The sequence below is a fragment of the Papaver somniferum genome, chromosome 9 (genome assembly GCF_003573695.1).
Source record: "Papaver somniferum cultivar HN1 chromosome 9, ASM357369v1, whole genome shotgun sequence".
Classification (NCBI taxonomy): domain Eukaryota; kingdom Viridiplantae; phylum Streptophyta; class Magnoliopsida; order Ranunculales; family Papaveraceae; genus Papaver; species Papaver somniferum.
The window spans coordinates 55,160,655-55,177,908 of NC_039366.1; positions in this window are offsets into that span (position 1 = coordinate 55,160,655).

Below are 17,254 nucleotides of genomic sequence, written 5' to 3' on the forward strand. Positions count from 1 at the left end.
AATGACTAATCTACTCTAAACCTAATTTAATTTAAAATCAACCCAATAACCACCTATATATATAATCACCACCTCCTCCCACCACCACCTCCCACCATCGCCAATTACCACCACCACCTCTGATTATCACTACCACCGATTACCATCGCCACCCACCATCACCGACCACCGATTACCACCACCACCAACCACCATCACAACTATATATATATATATATATATAGCTTAATTTAAAACATTAACAAAGATATTCTCACAAACCCATTACTTGTCATTCGTTTTTGGTTGAATAAATGAGAAATAATCATTAAAATGAGTTGAAAATGGAAGTTGCAAAGAGGTTTAATGGAGGGTTTTTTTTTCAGAGAAAAGTTCGGTTATCACGAATTAATTTTTTCTTAACCAAACTCAGAGTTCGGTTGATTCGCAAAAAAATACTTTTAACCGAACTCCTTGTATTAGAACAACACAAGTCCATAAGTTCGGTTCCTTCGCAAAATAAGGATATCACCGAACTTTAGTTTACGAAAATAATGAGAAGTCCACAAGTTCGATTTGTTCGCAAAAATGTTAAGTTTTTTTTGTAACCGAACTCTACCTTTGAAACTTCGTAACCGAACTCTACCTAATTCGCCAAGAAATAAATTTCGTAGTAACCGAACGTTTGCCTAATTGCATATATGCATATATAAGCCCAGTTCGGTTGATTCGCAAAATATGTTGAAGTTTGCGAACCAACCGAACTTCTAACACTAAGTTACTTTTAACCTACAGTTCGGTTGGGAACTTGGTTGCTTTGAAGTTTGCGAACTAACCGAACACACAAGATGTATCCAAATAAATTGTTAAGTTCAAAGTTCGGTTACCTACCATTTTATCCTAGGTAACCGAACATTACACTGTACGACCAAAACCTCCATTGACGAGCGAGTTCGGTAACCTGCGTGTTTGGAAAACGTAACCGAACTACATTTTCAGGTGTGTTCGGTTACATGTTCTTGACATATGGTAACCGAACTGGCCCAAATCTACATAAAAAATTTCATTTTTTTTTGAAAGTTTGGAGCAATTCAACCAACATTATCTAAGTTTGAAGCATACCTGGGTACCCAAATACCCTTCCCCCGGTTGTGAATCCATCGTTTTTCATGTTTTCCTTCTTCATCTTCTCTAACTTTACTCTCTCAATAATTCTACTTCTTTAAAAAAAATCTGATTTTTTAATCTCATTAATTATCTTTAACTTAATCATCTCACTAATCATTACACTAACTATTATATCATCACCCAAAATTAATCAGGAGGGTAATTTAGGTATTAATATAAATATCTAGATAAGGGGTGACCTAGATTTACTTCTAATGTCTTTACCCAAAATAAAACCATGGTTCCAAAAAAAAACCATGGTCCCTAAAAAATCGTTCATATTCAAAAAGCAGCCCAAATCTCCCAATCCAAGACAACCGATTTGTGCTATCCGAGTTACAAAATGGGATGTTTGATGTTTTCCAAAATGACAAAAAATAAGCCTGTTTGGTACGGTTTTGAAAAACAGTTTTCCACTGTTTTAAAAACATACCCTTTTTTCCTTGTTTTCATTTTCTAAAAATTGTTTGGTAAACTGTTTTTGAAAACAAGGAAAACCAACTAAATCGGATCAAATGTAAAGATTCGTCTAAGAGATAGTGATATTATCCATGACTCACTTGCAGTCATTCCCCCATCTCTTACTTTGTTCTGAAAAGAAGAAAAAGAAAAAGAAAAGAAAAAAAGAGAAAACACAGAAAATAATAATTTGTTGTTTTCATTTTTTTGTTTTTAAAAACAGAAAACAGATAGAAAACATTTTCTGAAAATGTCCCTACCAAACGCGTTTTCTCCTGTCTTTTGTTTTCTTTGTTTTTAAAAACAGAAAACTGCTTTTGAAAACTATACCAAACAGGACCTAAACTTTTTAGCTAAAATTCATCTTCAATCCTCAAGGTCTTATTCAACATTTTTTATTTTAGAGACAAGATGATTATATGGATCTATGACCCAAGGTCATGAAGAAAGTTTAATTAAGACTTTCTTCTTTATCCCCACTTAGCCATGTCATCATTTTTTATGGCTTTGACCCCTTGCATTGGAGATGTTCTAGGACAGTGACCAAATATAACCCACATTTTGATTAAATACAACCACAATAAATACGTAATTAACTAAATACAGTCCTAATTATTTTTTATCAACTCTTTTATATGCCGCCACCCGTATTTTTTGACCGATCAATACAACTCGTACTGGCATAAACAACTTGTACTACCATCAAAACTCTGGACTTCCCGGAAAAAAAATTAAGACGTCTTAGCACCACCAGTTCATTAGCTTATATGATCCCAATAAACCAGGAAGCATGCATAGAATAGAGCTTAAGAGCTCCATTCTTAACAGGACTAAGTACGAACATGTTAAAATCAAATGTGCTCAATCCATACTGGTTGTAACATTGATTAGGTAGATTTTACTATTGATTGAGTGGATATTGACTGGGTGGTTATGATCTTATCAAAAAATAAAAATTACATTATTGATTAATCGAGGACAGATTAAGAGAAACTAAAAATCCATATAGATGGTTTCGATCTTATCAACTAAATTTGAACATTAACTATCGATAGTTCTTTTGTGTCGTATGATCAAAATGATGATACGATTCCGTGATTAATTTTCTTTTTTTCTTAATGAACTGTTTCCATGATCGATTAATGAAACTAATTAAAAATAATATTCACGAAATACGGAAGTTTCGGACAACAGTCGACGACCACAAATCCGTTCGGATTTTTGATACTTTTATTCCTTATACTTGATTGTAGTATTAACGTCAGGAGAAACCCTAAAACAATAAAGAAGAGATGATATAGTTGACTTGACCTTTTAGGGTTGCATTTAGTCCCTTTAAAAGAAAAGTGGAAAAAAATTGAAAGTAAATTATCGGTTGTATTTGACCCAAACGGGGTTGTATTTAGTCACTGCCTTCCCTAATTCTTTAATGTGTCCCTTGATTATATGTCTTTTATATTCTATTTTACCCATTATTACCTCTTACAATTTGCATTACGCTGACAATCTGTACTGTTATAATAAATCTGATACGAAAACCAAATTTGATCTGCATTATTCATTCTTATGTGAAATCACTCAGTTTTTTGTTAAATTTTAAAACTCTCAAACCAATAACGGTAAGATGACATTATGGTAAAGCAACTTCTTATGTACTTTAGTAGACAAATAAGTTTGAGTATTATGTAATATGAAATAATACAACGATATCTTCTCAATCATAAAAATAAGTTTACTTATGTTATTTTATAATAGAACACGAAGAACAACTGAAGAACCGGCAGAAAAATTCTTATGTTAAGTTCCAACATAAAGGACGACGCAGAACCTACGATACATGGCATGAGGAGACAAATGTCAGACTTCACAGTTTTTTTTTTCCAGAGAGTCGTTTGTAGTACAACTCTATTTGACGGTCGAACCGTGTTTATTGAACATTTTATGTCAACAAATTACTGTAATTGATTTCATCAATTAAGGTAACATACACACATTAGGAATCATGTCTATATAATACATTAACATCATTCTACGAATTATAATGTTTGTCTTGTTTTCTACAAGAAAGGGACTCAAAGAAGTGCTATAGAAGATTAAGATGACCGTTGAACAGTAAAAGAATATTTTCAAATTTTGTATTAAACACGTGTATCATTTGATCTCATTCATACATTTTTAAAATTATTTAAACACATAATAAGATAAAATCAAAATATTGTAGAGTTACCCTCATCATCACCCCAAAAGACTTCAGGCCATTGTTAAACACGTTTTCTCTCAGGCTTCAGTTGAACCAAAGTGACGCATTTTCCATCAACATTTATACTATCATTCTTCATCAATAGCTTAAAATCATCTAGATGCTTGAAACAAAGCATAAAGACACTACAAGCATATCTTGGATGAATCAAATTAAAAATTTGGTTATCAAAGTGATAGTCTTTCACAAGAACATCAACAAAATGGTCTCTCCTCAAAATAGCAAAGCACTCATCAGAAATAGCGAGAATTTTGTTACCAAAGCACCCTAATTTCTGAGAAATATCGGCAAACTAAAGAAAATATGAGAATTTTGAATGATATACTCTTTCAGTAATCCCAACATCGATTTGTATAGAAACCCTAGACAAAAATTAACCATTTCAAAATTCCTATACTGTTCCATCTACCTAGATTTAATATATACCCGTACTTTTTTAGTTCTGAGAAGTATTAGGTTCAGAAAATATAATGGTTGCGAGAATAATTGTACTTGGTGGAGTTCTAATTAAATGTAACCTATAATAAAAAAATATTTGTTGGAGTAAATAATCTAAATCTCTGAATCCAACATGTTAAATAAAAGGGTATTGCGTGTTCAAAAGTTATTATCTTACGCATTCCGAACCAGTCCTGGATATACTAGTGGCACCCTGACTCCGCACTGCCAACTGCCAAGCATGCATCCACCCCTCCACATGTTAACTGAAATATGAAACGACTGATTTGATTAGCAAAAAAAACAACAAGTGATACAAGTAATCCCATAATGTAATATACATGATTGTTCAATCCTATATGGGATGTATCCCAATCAACATCATTGAATAGGATTAAGTGGGTTGTATCTCAATTCAAGATGATGCCCTAATTCTTCATTTATAATGAAAGATAAAACCAGTCTCAACACACTTTCTCAATCACAATTTCATTAGTCAAATAATATTTTCAGATAACGATCTGCAATAATTCATATCACACCCATGGCTAAAAGAAAAGCAAGCAATGATCCTAAAGTTCATATATACGAAGATAAATTCCACCTGTTGTCGTGTCTGATAGCGTGCAACCAGTTATATTGGTGGTAATCAAAACCAATTCCATAATTGTAATGGTGGTGAAGTGATGCATCGGAAAATCGAATTTGATTAACCACAGGTATACGGTGCACTGTATAAGGACAGTGGTAAATAGAGATCGTTCCCACAAGGAGTGTCCAACACTATTTCCAATCAATACTCGTTAATTTCAAGTCAAGGATGATTCAAAGCGAATATTTCAGAATTTCAATACTACAAAAATAAGCTAACAAATGAAATAAATTGAATTTCAATGGATGTTGTCAAGGATATAAACGTGGCAAGGCTTCCGAAATCTATTGTAGGCAAGGTTTCACTTGTATTCAATCGCAAGGATTTTGGGATAGCTCATGTAAAGTAACAAACCTAGTTGCTTGTGCATGGAAGATATAACAGTTAAGATTTATTGAAAAGGACTATCAAAATATGTTTTTTCTCAACCTAAGGTAGAAATCCTAATAACCATTCGTACAAGGCATGACTAGTATAACAATGTTCATAAATCAATTGGTAACAAATTTCAATGAGAATTTCAATTAATCTAACAATATATTATACATGGTATAGAATATGAAAAATTAAACAGAAAATAAATCATTGAAGAGACACAAACAATTATCATTAAGCTTTTGCAGTCGAAAACCCTTGTTTTTGAACACAAATAAACAAGCTTACGAGTTTATCCTTTCAATGATTTAGCTAGCCATGGTTTTCTTAAAATCCATAAAAAATGATTAAGGAATATAATATACTAAGCAAGTAGAAAAGCAAATCCAAATAGTTCAAACCTAGTTTCTTCCCTGAAAAACGGCATCTTCTCCTTGCGTCTGGGTATGGTATATTTATGTGTTGCGAAGAAGTCCAACTGGACCATGCAAGCATCATCAATGCCCAATCCTACTTCCAAATTCAGGCCCTCTCCCAATTCCGACTACAACAAACTTCTTGTTTTCCGACCATCTCCCAAATTCATTGTTGTTGCTATTAAATCCCCATTAAATCAAGACCCGTCAAAACATCTACTAAACACACACCCTCAACTTGTTATTATTGTGTTTATGTCTCAATCGAGAAATGCCACTTAATCCAATTTTAGACCGTAATCAGGATCTCCCAAAACCAAATTCAACTCATACATATTGTTGATAAAACCTATAGCAAATGAAAGCTACAAATTGAATAGACACTAATTGCACATCAGGCCCCATTCAAGATACCAGAAGACACCACTACCGATTGCATATAGTGCCGACTGTATATTCATCACCGGTTGGTTTCAAATTAATTCCGTATTCACTTGCATCTCAAAACTCAGTTTTTGACACTATTAATCGACGCCGGAATTTGGTAGAAACCACCATTATAGATACTACTTGCTTGACCTTTTATTTCATTCCTTCAGCATATACATATACAACCACCATTCCAATCCAAGCTTCACATATGGCCACCATACCCAACACCAATTTGAGAACAAATCCCATAAACTCTCTTGCCATAAACCCTCTCTAATCATCAGTACCTATGTATTAACTCAATCTCACACCACCGCTTAGCTCGGTATTCACCGGGATGACATAATGAAAATGATAGCAGTCTCCTGAATAACAAAACAATAATTTTACAATGACCGTGAGAAATACCGTGGGTATTCACGGAGCTAACTATCTGTAATCCTGTCTAATCCACGTTGGATAGACACGTTCTCGGTCAAAATTATTTTTCATATTTTAATTTTAATTTCTTTTTGGCTCTCCCTTTGCACCGTAGACTTTTCTCGAGATATAACTATTAGAGCACTGCTCGGTCAAACTCGCAAGTGTTTCTATATCAAGCTTGTTTGTCAATGTTAGTGATCAAAACTATAAGTCTTTATTTCTAGTCTACTTATAGTGATGTCTTGGACTAGAATAGATTCTATAGTTGAGCATTAGACTTCACGGCTTTCATCAATCGAAGACGAATAACTACTAAATATAGCTTGTGTAACTTCATCAACAAAAAGTATGTGGAGACTAAAACTCATCTATCACTTGGAATGTCTATTTTTACTCTATCTCCTCTATTGAGAAAAAAGTCGTATTACTATATAGTATTCGATTATACACATTTGAGATTTCGAGCTGAGTTTAACTCGCTTACATATTTCTCGAAATATGTGTTTGTAAGCTTTCACTTCAACCAAGTTCATCTTATATTCTTGACGAAAGTCAAAAGATGATCATGTGAAAAACGCCGAGTAACATCTTACATGGTTTGTGTGATACAATCATTTGGTGTAGACTTGGAATGTTTCGTTATGATTATTTCAATAACTTGAAAATTGCTTTGATGCTAATAGTTCGTGAAAACAACTATTGTCATCCTCTAAGAATGTTTCAGTGAATAGAGTTTAGAACACTTAACCATCATTGGGTTATGAACATAGTATGTGTGTTTGCATATATGTGATCCATGACCGGAACTATAGTATGCATACCCGTATGGGTACCTGTTAGTTGTGAAATTCCGAGAGCCTAAGTACACATACTCGCATGAGAACTGGCGAAGGGTTTGGGTCCGGGAATTTATGCTGTGTTTAGAAGTATGCGTACCCGTTTGCATATTGGCGGACCCAAACTCAGTCCGGCTACTTGAAGTATGCGTACCCGTTTGCATAATTGAGTGGTTAAAGTTCTAGAATCGGTGTGTTCATGAACTAATCATTTAAAATATAAGGAATGCATTCTATGCAAACCGTGGCTATAATGTTCATGAATTGATTCGAGTGAATCAAACCGATTTTGCTTCAATTGTGTTCCTGTATACTTCTATGAGAATATAGCAATTGAACGACTCTATAACTAGGTTCATTTGAGTCATTTGAACTAGTTGTGGTTAAGATGAATAAGGTTGATATGAGAGTGTTCATATAACTAACTTTGGTTAACTACTGTTGAGCCATCCTAGTGTACACGTTTAGGTACGGTTACTCAAACCTAAATGAAGATACATTTCATTTGTGTATAACAAGCTAAGTTCGATCTAACGGTTGAAAGATATTAGCTTGGATCTAATCAGGTTTTCATCTAACGGTGAATATTGAATGCTTTGTTACCAAGGTAACATTGATTGCAAACCCTGATTTTAAAACTATATAAAGGAGAACTCTAACAACTGGGAAACCTGATCCCCACACCTCCCGTGTGATACTAGTTGCGACTAGAGTCGATTCTCCTTTAACCTTAGGTTTTTCACGAAACCCTGTAGGTTAACGACTTCAAGACTTCATTGGGATTGTGAAGCCATACCCAACTATTTTCTCTGTAGTTGCGTGTTTTGATCTCACTTTTGTTGTCGTGATTGAGTATTATCTTTGCTAAGATTTGCTTGAGATTTATCTCCGATAGGTAAGATTAAAAGTAGTCACAAACATCTTCGTATCATCGTTTGTGATTCCACAATATCTTATTTTGCTTCCATACGATTAAGATTATTGAGGTGATTGATAATACTAGGTTGTTTTTCGGGAATATAAGTCCGGTTATCAATTGGTTCCTGTGCACCTTGATTTATCAAAAGACGGAAAAAAACTCATAAGTATTTCCGTGGGAGACAGATTTATCTATTCCGATAGACTTTTCTGTGTGAGACGAATTTGTTTATCAAATCTTCGACTTTGGGTCGTGGAAACTCTTGGTTGTGGGTGAGATCAGCTAAGGGAATCAAGTGCGTAGAATCCTGCTAGGGTTCAGAGACGTAAGGATCACAACTGTACCTTGATCAGTGTGAGATTGATTAGGATCAACTACATTCCAGTCTGAAGTTCATTGGTCGTAGGCTAGTGTCTGTAGCGGCTTCATACAGTGTGGTGTTCAAAACTAGACTAGGTCCCGGGGTTTTTCTGCATTTGCAGTTTCCTCGTCAACAGAATTTTTGGTGTCTGTGTTATTTCTTTTCTGCATTATATTTTGTTATATAATAGAAATATCACAGGTTGTGTGTTAAGTTCAATCAGTTCTTGAATCCGACCTTTGGGTTGTTGATCGAGTTGTTTGACACTTGGATATTGGTTTGTGATACCGTCCAAGTCATTTATCTTATTCAATCGGGCTCGCAAATTCCTATTTGTTTGGTTGCAGATTGAATTGAGAAATTGAGATATAACTCGTTGATACACTTTTGTATAGATTGAGTCTGACTGTCTAGTTGATTCTCTTGAAAGTATATTGGAGTTTGTCTATTCAGATTGCCGAACGAAATATTGGGTGTGGGTGTTAGACCCCCTCCTTTTCAATTGGTATCAGAGCAGGCAAACACATTTAAGACCTCATAAGTCTGTGTTTGTAGCGATCTGAATATGGACAAAAGTGCTATCTCTATAAACGTACCACCAGTCTTCGATGGCTCAAATTACTTATGGTGAAAAATTGTTATGCGTTCCTTTCTTCAAGCGCGTGATTTTCAATCATAGGTTTATGTTGTTAATGGCTATGATCCTCCGGAAGTTACAAAAGGCGATGTAACAGGTCCAAAGGATATTGGTAAATATGATGCTGCCAAGATTCTTGCTGCAAAGCAAAATTCTGACGGTCTAAATGCCATCATCCATGCCATTACCCCAGAGCTCCAGCATCATGTGACTACTTGCACAAAGTCTAAAAATGCTTGGGATATCTTAGGAACCATATTTGAAGGGAATACCTATGAGAAAGAAGCTAGGCTTCAAAACCTAAATTCTGATTGGGAAACCTTCGTATGGCAGATGAAAATTCATTTGATGAGTTTAATCACAAAGTGTCTGAAATTGTTAATGCATCTTTTGCGTTGGGTAAGACTATTCCTGAAAAGGACATTGTGATGAAAATTCTCAAATCATTGCCATCCATATACGATTCTAAGAAGCATGCCATCATTGAGGGAAATAACCTTGCAACTCTTTCTAGAAATACTATGGTTGGGAAGTTAAAGATCTTTGATCATGAGCATACATCCAAATCCAGAAAGGATGTTGCCTTCAAAGAACAAAAGAACAATAAATTATTTGACAAAAGTAAAAGTGTTTGCATCTTTGAGGATGATCTTTCTGAGGCTAATTCATCAGATGAAGATCTTGACAAGTCAGTCTCTTTGATCACAAGACAGTTTAGAGATCTTCTGTTTAAGAGAAGTAAACGGTTCTCCAGAGATAAACCTAAGTCATCAGTTAAACCTCATAATCGCGTTCCTCCTGAAAACAGGGATATTGACGAAACTGATGACGAAGATATGCCATAGTGCTTTAAGTGTAAAGTATTTGGTCATTTTGCAAATGAGTATCCGAACCGCAGAAAATATACTGGGAACAAAGGTCTTGCTGCAACTCTTGATGAAATGTCTGATCACTATGATTCTAATGAGGACGAAAAATCAAGTGTTGCACTTTTTGTGAAAATATTGATTTTGATAATTGTAGCAATACATACATCAATCTTGATATTCTTTCAGAGGAAACCTCAACCGTTCTGGAAGAAAAAATTGATTTATCTGTTTCTGCTGGAAACTCTCTGTCTGATTTTCAGGTTCCACTATGTGTCTAGCTGCTTGCACATCTCTGGCGTCTGAACCATCTTCCATGTTGACATGTTCTTATTGCTCTCTCAAAGTTCATGAACTCTCAAAGTGTTTCAAGTACAAACACAAAATAAGATACGTCAACAAACTTCAATGAAGTTCAACGAAGAGCAAATCGATTAGAAAACAAGCTGAAACTTGTTCAAAAATCATCTGAGTTATGTAAATTCATCTCATCTTCGAAGAAGTTAGTTTCCAAAAATGAGACTAGACCACTAGAGAGAAGAGTATGTTCTAAAGTGTCTCAGAAACAGGGTTCTATGAATTCCTTTCAAAAAGGTTATGGTGGACAGATTATTGTTCACCCCAGCACAACCTGATTGTGTTGATTGGTGCATCTTGTCTCATGTGCCTGATCAAAAGAGACAAGATTGTGCACACCTCAGGCTTTAGGAAAAGTGAAATGTTTTTTGTTTTCGTCTTTTTGGCTTTTGCTGTGTTTTTCAATTTTGGAATTCTTCCGTCTTTTCATATCTAATTGTTATTGAAAGGGACTTCCCTGTCTAGTCAATAAAAGAAGGTTATTCTCAACAATTCTACCTTCTTTAGGGTTGAGAGTTGTGCGTGCGTGAACTTGTGTGTTTAAAGGTTCTGTAACCCTACATTCCTTTTTCCTCATCTTGAAACTTTTTAATCATCATAAGACTGCTTGTGGAGATTATTTGTGGTTTCCTCTCACAATTCCGTATGTATAGACACTCCAAGCATTATGTCTTCTGATGGAAAATATGTTAATATGATTATTAAGCCATCAATCATGAAGGAAAAAGATAAATCTCTGTTACCTCCAACTTTGAAAAGAAAAAGAAGGAATGTGAGGAAGCCAAAAGTTGTTCCTTCAAATTCTCAGAAGTTTTCTGGTGTTCTTGAAGAGTTGGAGGAAACAAGGAAGGAGATTCAACAAATAAAGGCTATTGTGTTGAGAACTCTTGAAATTCAGAAGGCCCTGGTTCGACATCAGTCTAGAAGGTTTGTTGGAATTGACTTCTTTCTTCATGAACCCTATGTTCCTATGGTTGTTGACGATAAGGAGTTCGGGGACGATAAAGAATTTTTCAGAGGTCTCAACGTCTAGGAAACTTCTTATGAGAATTTATTCTTGTGTTTTTAAGAAGGATAACTAGGGTTTGGAATAGCCGTTATTGTGAGTACACATAGCTATTTCCAACGTTTTCATCTTGCATTGTTTTTAGATTTATTTATTTAAATTCTAAGTTATTTGGAAGATGATTTTTGCAGTATTAATCTTTATGGTTTTATATATTGCAAATTGTTATGGGATATGTTGTTTACGTCCGTGAACCTTGACTATCCCATAGTTGCTCAAAAGATAACTCTATTATATGTCGGTATGAAAATATTGATAAAAGATAGAATGAACTTTTTACTACAAAAGTTAAGCCTATTATGTCATTATGCAAATATTGATGAAAGATAGGATGAACTTTCGTTTACAAAGATTAAGTCTATTATATGTCATTGTGCAAATAGTGAATCTTCGATTATTCCGCAGTATTGGTCTTTCCCTGATCCACATCTTTGTGTATGTACTGTGTTGCTCCGTAAGTTCTCTTATGTTGAGCATGGCCAATTGAATTGATCATTTTTCCTTGTGGTTAATTCAATTGAGATTTTTGGATACAAATTCATGTTTCAAGTGATTTGTTAATGTCCAAATAAATCCTTCTTTTCTTGTAAAAGTAAGGTCGCAATTGTTATTCTTTCGGGAATGACATTTTATGGGGGAGAGTTCTTTTTTGAACTTGTGCTTAATTGCCAAATCTTTGTAGGGAGTGCGGCTGTGGAATATTGTAGGAGTTTTCTTGTATCTTTATAAACTCCTTGATGAATACGCTAAGTTTCGACTATGTGAAATCATCGAAACAAGTTGATATGTTGTTCTCTTTTGGTCATGAAGTATCTCTATGAAAATTTCATGAGAATCTCACTAGTTTTCGTACCTTTGCCAATTTATATTGACAAAAAGGTGGAGAATTAATGTGTAGTTCACACTCTAAATACATATGGTTTACGGATCATTATGTAAGGGGGAGTGGTTTTCATTGTGAGATGAAGTATTGACTAACGGGGAGTGATACATATCACCATAGTATTGTTGTCAAAGTTGTGATACAATTGGACTTTGATGCTGTGTAATAATACTATGACACTGTATAACAATGATTGAGAGCAACTGTTTTCTCATTGTTATAGCTACGGATCTTCAACAACTATGATGCTGAGTTGAACACATTTAGAATCATTGGAGTACTTGGAAGTGACGAAGATTTCGAGTAATGTTAAGGAACCAAGGAGATCAAGTATTTGGATGATAAGCTACAAAGTTTATTTATTTTGTAATCCATATGTATTGATAATTTTGTCACTAAAATGACAAAGGGGGAGATCGTTACAACACTGCTCGGTCAAACTCGCAAGCGTTGCTATCTCAATCTTGTTTGTCAATGTTAGTGATCAAAACTATAAGTCTTGATTTCTACTCTACTTATATTGATGTCTCAGACTAGGATATATTGTATAGTTGAGCATTAGAATTCACAGCGTTCATCAATTGAAGACGAAGAACTAATAAGGAGATCTTGTGGAACTTCATCAACAAAAGGTATGTGGAGATTAAAACTCATATATCACTTGGAAAGATTATTTCTACTCTATATCCTATATTGAGACAAAATTCGTATTACTATATAGTATTCGATTATACACATTTGAGATTTCGAGCTGAGATTAATTCGCTTACATATTTATCGAAATATGTGTTGGTAAGCTTTCGCTTCAACCAAGTTCGTCTTATATTCTTGACGAAGGTCAAAAGACGATCATGTGAAAATCGCCGAGTAACATCTTTCATGGTTTGTGTGATACAATCATTTGGTGTAGACTTGTAATGTTTCGTTATGATTATTTCAATAACTTGAAAATTGCTTTGATGCTAATAGTTCGTGAGAACATCTATTGTCATCCTCTAAGAATGTTTCAATGATTGAAATAGAGTTTAGAATACTTAACAATCATTGGATTATGAACATAGTATGCGTGCTTGCATATATGTGATCCATGACCACAACTATAGTATGCATACCCGTATGTGTACATGTTAGTTATGAAATTCCGAGAGCCTAAGTACACATACCCGTACATGTACTGGCGAAAGGTTTGGGTCTGGTAATTTCTGTTGTGTTTGGAAGTATGCGTACCCGTTTGCATACTGGCGAACCCAAACTCAGTCCGGCTACTTTAAGTATGCGTACCCGTTTTCATACTTGAGTGGTTAAAGTTCTAGAATCGGTTTGTTCATGAACTAATACATTTAAATAATAAGGAATGCATTCTATGCAAACCGTGGCAATAATGCTCATGAATTGATTCGAGTGAATCAAACCGATTTTGCTTCAATTGTATTTTTGTATACTTCTATGAGAATATAGCAATTGAACAACTCTATAACTAGGTTCATTTGAGTCATTTGAACTAGTTGTGGTTAAGACGAATAAGGTTGATATGAGAGTGTTCATATAGCTAACTTTGGTTAACTACTGTTGAGCCAACCTAGTGTACACGTTTAGATACGGTTACTCAAACCTAAATGAAGGTACATTTCATTTGTGTATAACAAGCTAAGTTCGATCTAACGGTTGAAAGATATTAGCTTGGATCTAATCAGGTTTTCATCTAACGACGAATATTGAATGCTTTGTTACCAAGGTAACATTGATTGCAAACCCTGATTTGAAAACTATATAGAGGAGAACTCTAGCAACTGGGAAACCTAATCCCCACACCTTCTATGTGATACTAGTTGCGACTAGATTCGATTCTCCTTTAACCTTAGGTTATTCACGAAACCCTGTAGGTTAACGACTACAAGACTTCATTGGGATTGTGAAGCCAGACCCAACTATTTTCTCTATAGTTGCGTATTCTGATCTTACTTTTACTATCGTGATTGAGTATTATCTTTGCTAAGATTTGCTTGAGATTTATCTCTGATAGGTAAGATTAAAAGTAGTCACAAACATCTTCGTCGCATCGTTTCTGATTCCACAATATCTTGTTTTCCATACGTTTAAGATTATTATGAGGTGATTGATAATACTAGGCTGTTCTTCGGGAATATAAGTTCGTTTTATCAATTGGTTCCTGTGCACCTTAATTTATCAAAATACGGAACAAAACTCATAGGTATTTATGTGGGAGACAGATTTATCTATTTCAATAGACTTTTCTGTGTGAGAGAGATTTGTTTATCAAGTCTTCAACTTTGGGTCGTAGCAACTCTTGGTTGTGGGTGAGATCAGCTAAGGGAATCAAGTGCGTAGAATCCTGCTGGGGTTCAGAGACGTAAGGAGCGCAATTGTACCTTGATCAGTGTGAGATTGATTAGGGCTCAACTACATTCCATTCAGAAGTTCATTGGTAGTAGACTAGTGTCTGTAGCGGCTTAATACAGTGCGGTGTTCAAAGCTGGACTAGGTACCGGGGGTTTTCTGCATTTGCGGTTTCCTCGTTAACAAAATTTCTGGTGTCTGTTTTATTTCTTTTCCTCATTATATTTTGTTATATAATAGAAATATCACAGGTTGTGCGTTAAGTTCAATCAGTTCCTGAATCCGACCTTTGGGTTGTTGATCGAATTGATCGACACTTGGATATTGGTTTGTGATACCGTCCAAGTTATTTCTCTTATTCAATCGGGATCGCAAATTGAGATATAACTCGTTGTTTTTCTATAGATTGAGTCTGACTGTCTAGTTGATTCTCTTGAAAGTATATTGGAGTTTGTTTATTCAGATTATCGAACGAAATATTGGGTGTGGTTGTTAGACCCCACTTTTTCAATAACACAACTAAATAATAAAAATCCAAATCTAAACCTACATTCCAAGTTTCATTTTGAGGTTGAGAAAGAAAAATAGAGAATATTTTGGATGGATTATTTGTTGAAGATGTTTAGAGACCAGTAAGTAATTTACATAGAATTTGTATGCGTAGTCTCTCCATATAAATTAGGTTTCGATTTTTTGTTTTCTTCATCATTTAAAAACGAAGAAGACCTGGCTTTCTCAAGTTTGATCCAAAAGAGTGATTCGAAATTTGAGTAAGTTTTAATTCATTTGTTTGTTCCACCAAATATGTTGCTGCGAACTTTTTTCTTGGGAATTTAATTGAAAACTTGCGGTTGATGATTATAAAATATATTATACGGGAACCCATCAACCACTATATAGCTACCGTTTAGGGTTACATATGTGTTGATGGTGGTTTTTAGCTTAGGGAGAAAACTGTAAAAGTCTGTCTACCTGACCCGACATCAGAAGTAGTAGACCTTGATATATCTATATTTCGTAGGAAATTTGGAGAATATATCAAAATTTGATGAGTTCCTATGTCTCTCTTCATATTATTTTGAAACTCAAGCTCCTAGATGAATTGTTCACTAGTATAGAGCCTAATGAGTATATAAGCTCCTAGCTGCGTTACTCACTAATGTCGGAGCCTGCGAGTATTTTTCCTAAGCTATGTTTCGCAACTGAACCCTTAGTATTGGTATGATATGATAATTAGTGTTCGCTCACAGCTGAGTAACATGAATTTCCTGAAGTATCAAAACTAAGGTCTGCATGAAAATGCTCAATCAGAAGATGCGCTAACTACTCTCTGAGAATAAAAGGATTTTGTGTCAACTCACATAATTTGTTAAATTTTGTGATAACTCACAAAATTCAAGTTTTGACCTAATTAATTTGCAAAAATTAGGCCTTTTGCGCCTGTACAAATATCTCGAACCCTATTGGTCGAGGCCAAACCTAGGCAAGATAGGAAACTAATCTGTCATGGAGCTAGTAGGAGCAAAGTCCTACCATAAAACAAGAAATAAAAAAAGAGCCGCAGAAAATAGTAGCAACAACAAAAGGAGGCGTGGCCATGTCACATGGCCGGCCAGTTTAGGCGTCACCCGCAGACGGCCACGCCCCATGATGCTTGACCGACCCCCCTCTTTCATATCGACCAATCAGGTCGCTCTAAAGCCGTCACGCGCACTGGAGATGTGGCTACGCCCCCATGCTGCTTGCCGCCCCTCTCTTCCCCACTTTCTATCGACCAATCAGACCGCTCTAAACCCGCCACACGCATTAAAAGGCCAAACTATACCAAACGGCCACCATGATAATCGGCATGCCAAACGTGCCATGCCGCGCTAACATGCTAATCGGCATGCCAAACGTGCCATGCCGCGCCAACATGCCAATCGACATGTCAAACATGCCATGCCGCGCCAACGTGCTAATCGGCATGCCAACACGCCACTCCGCCGCAACAACATGCCAACATGCCACAAACAGCGCAGCTACGTGCTAACCCACTTTTTGCTCGTGACCAATACCATAACAGATTCCAGTTAGGGTAAGAGCACGATTCTTGCTTTAGTGGCATTAATCGAAACCCTAATTTTTGGTCGTGGCCCAAATTACACCACTTTGGCCCCACAACATGCACTAGCCTTGCGGGACCCATAAAACCTTAAAAAAGGCGTCATGCCGTGGCCACCCATGGATATCCTTGCGCCTGTGGTCGTTCCCACATTATGGACCTGCCATAATTCCTTTGATGCGTCCATGGCACCATCTTCACAAAAACGTCACCATGCCGCGGCTACATGCCACACGCGCTAATTAGGGTTGCGACATGCCAAACCC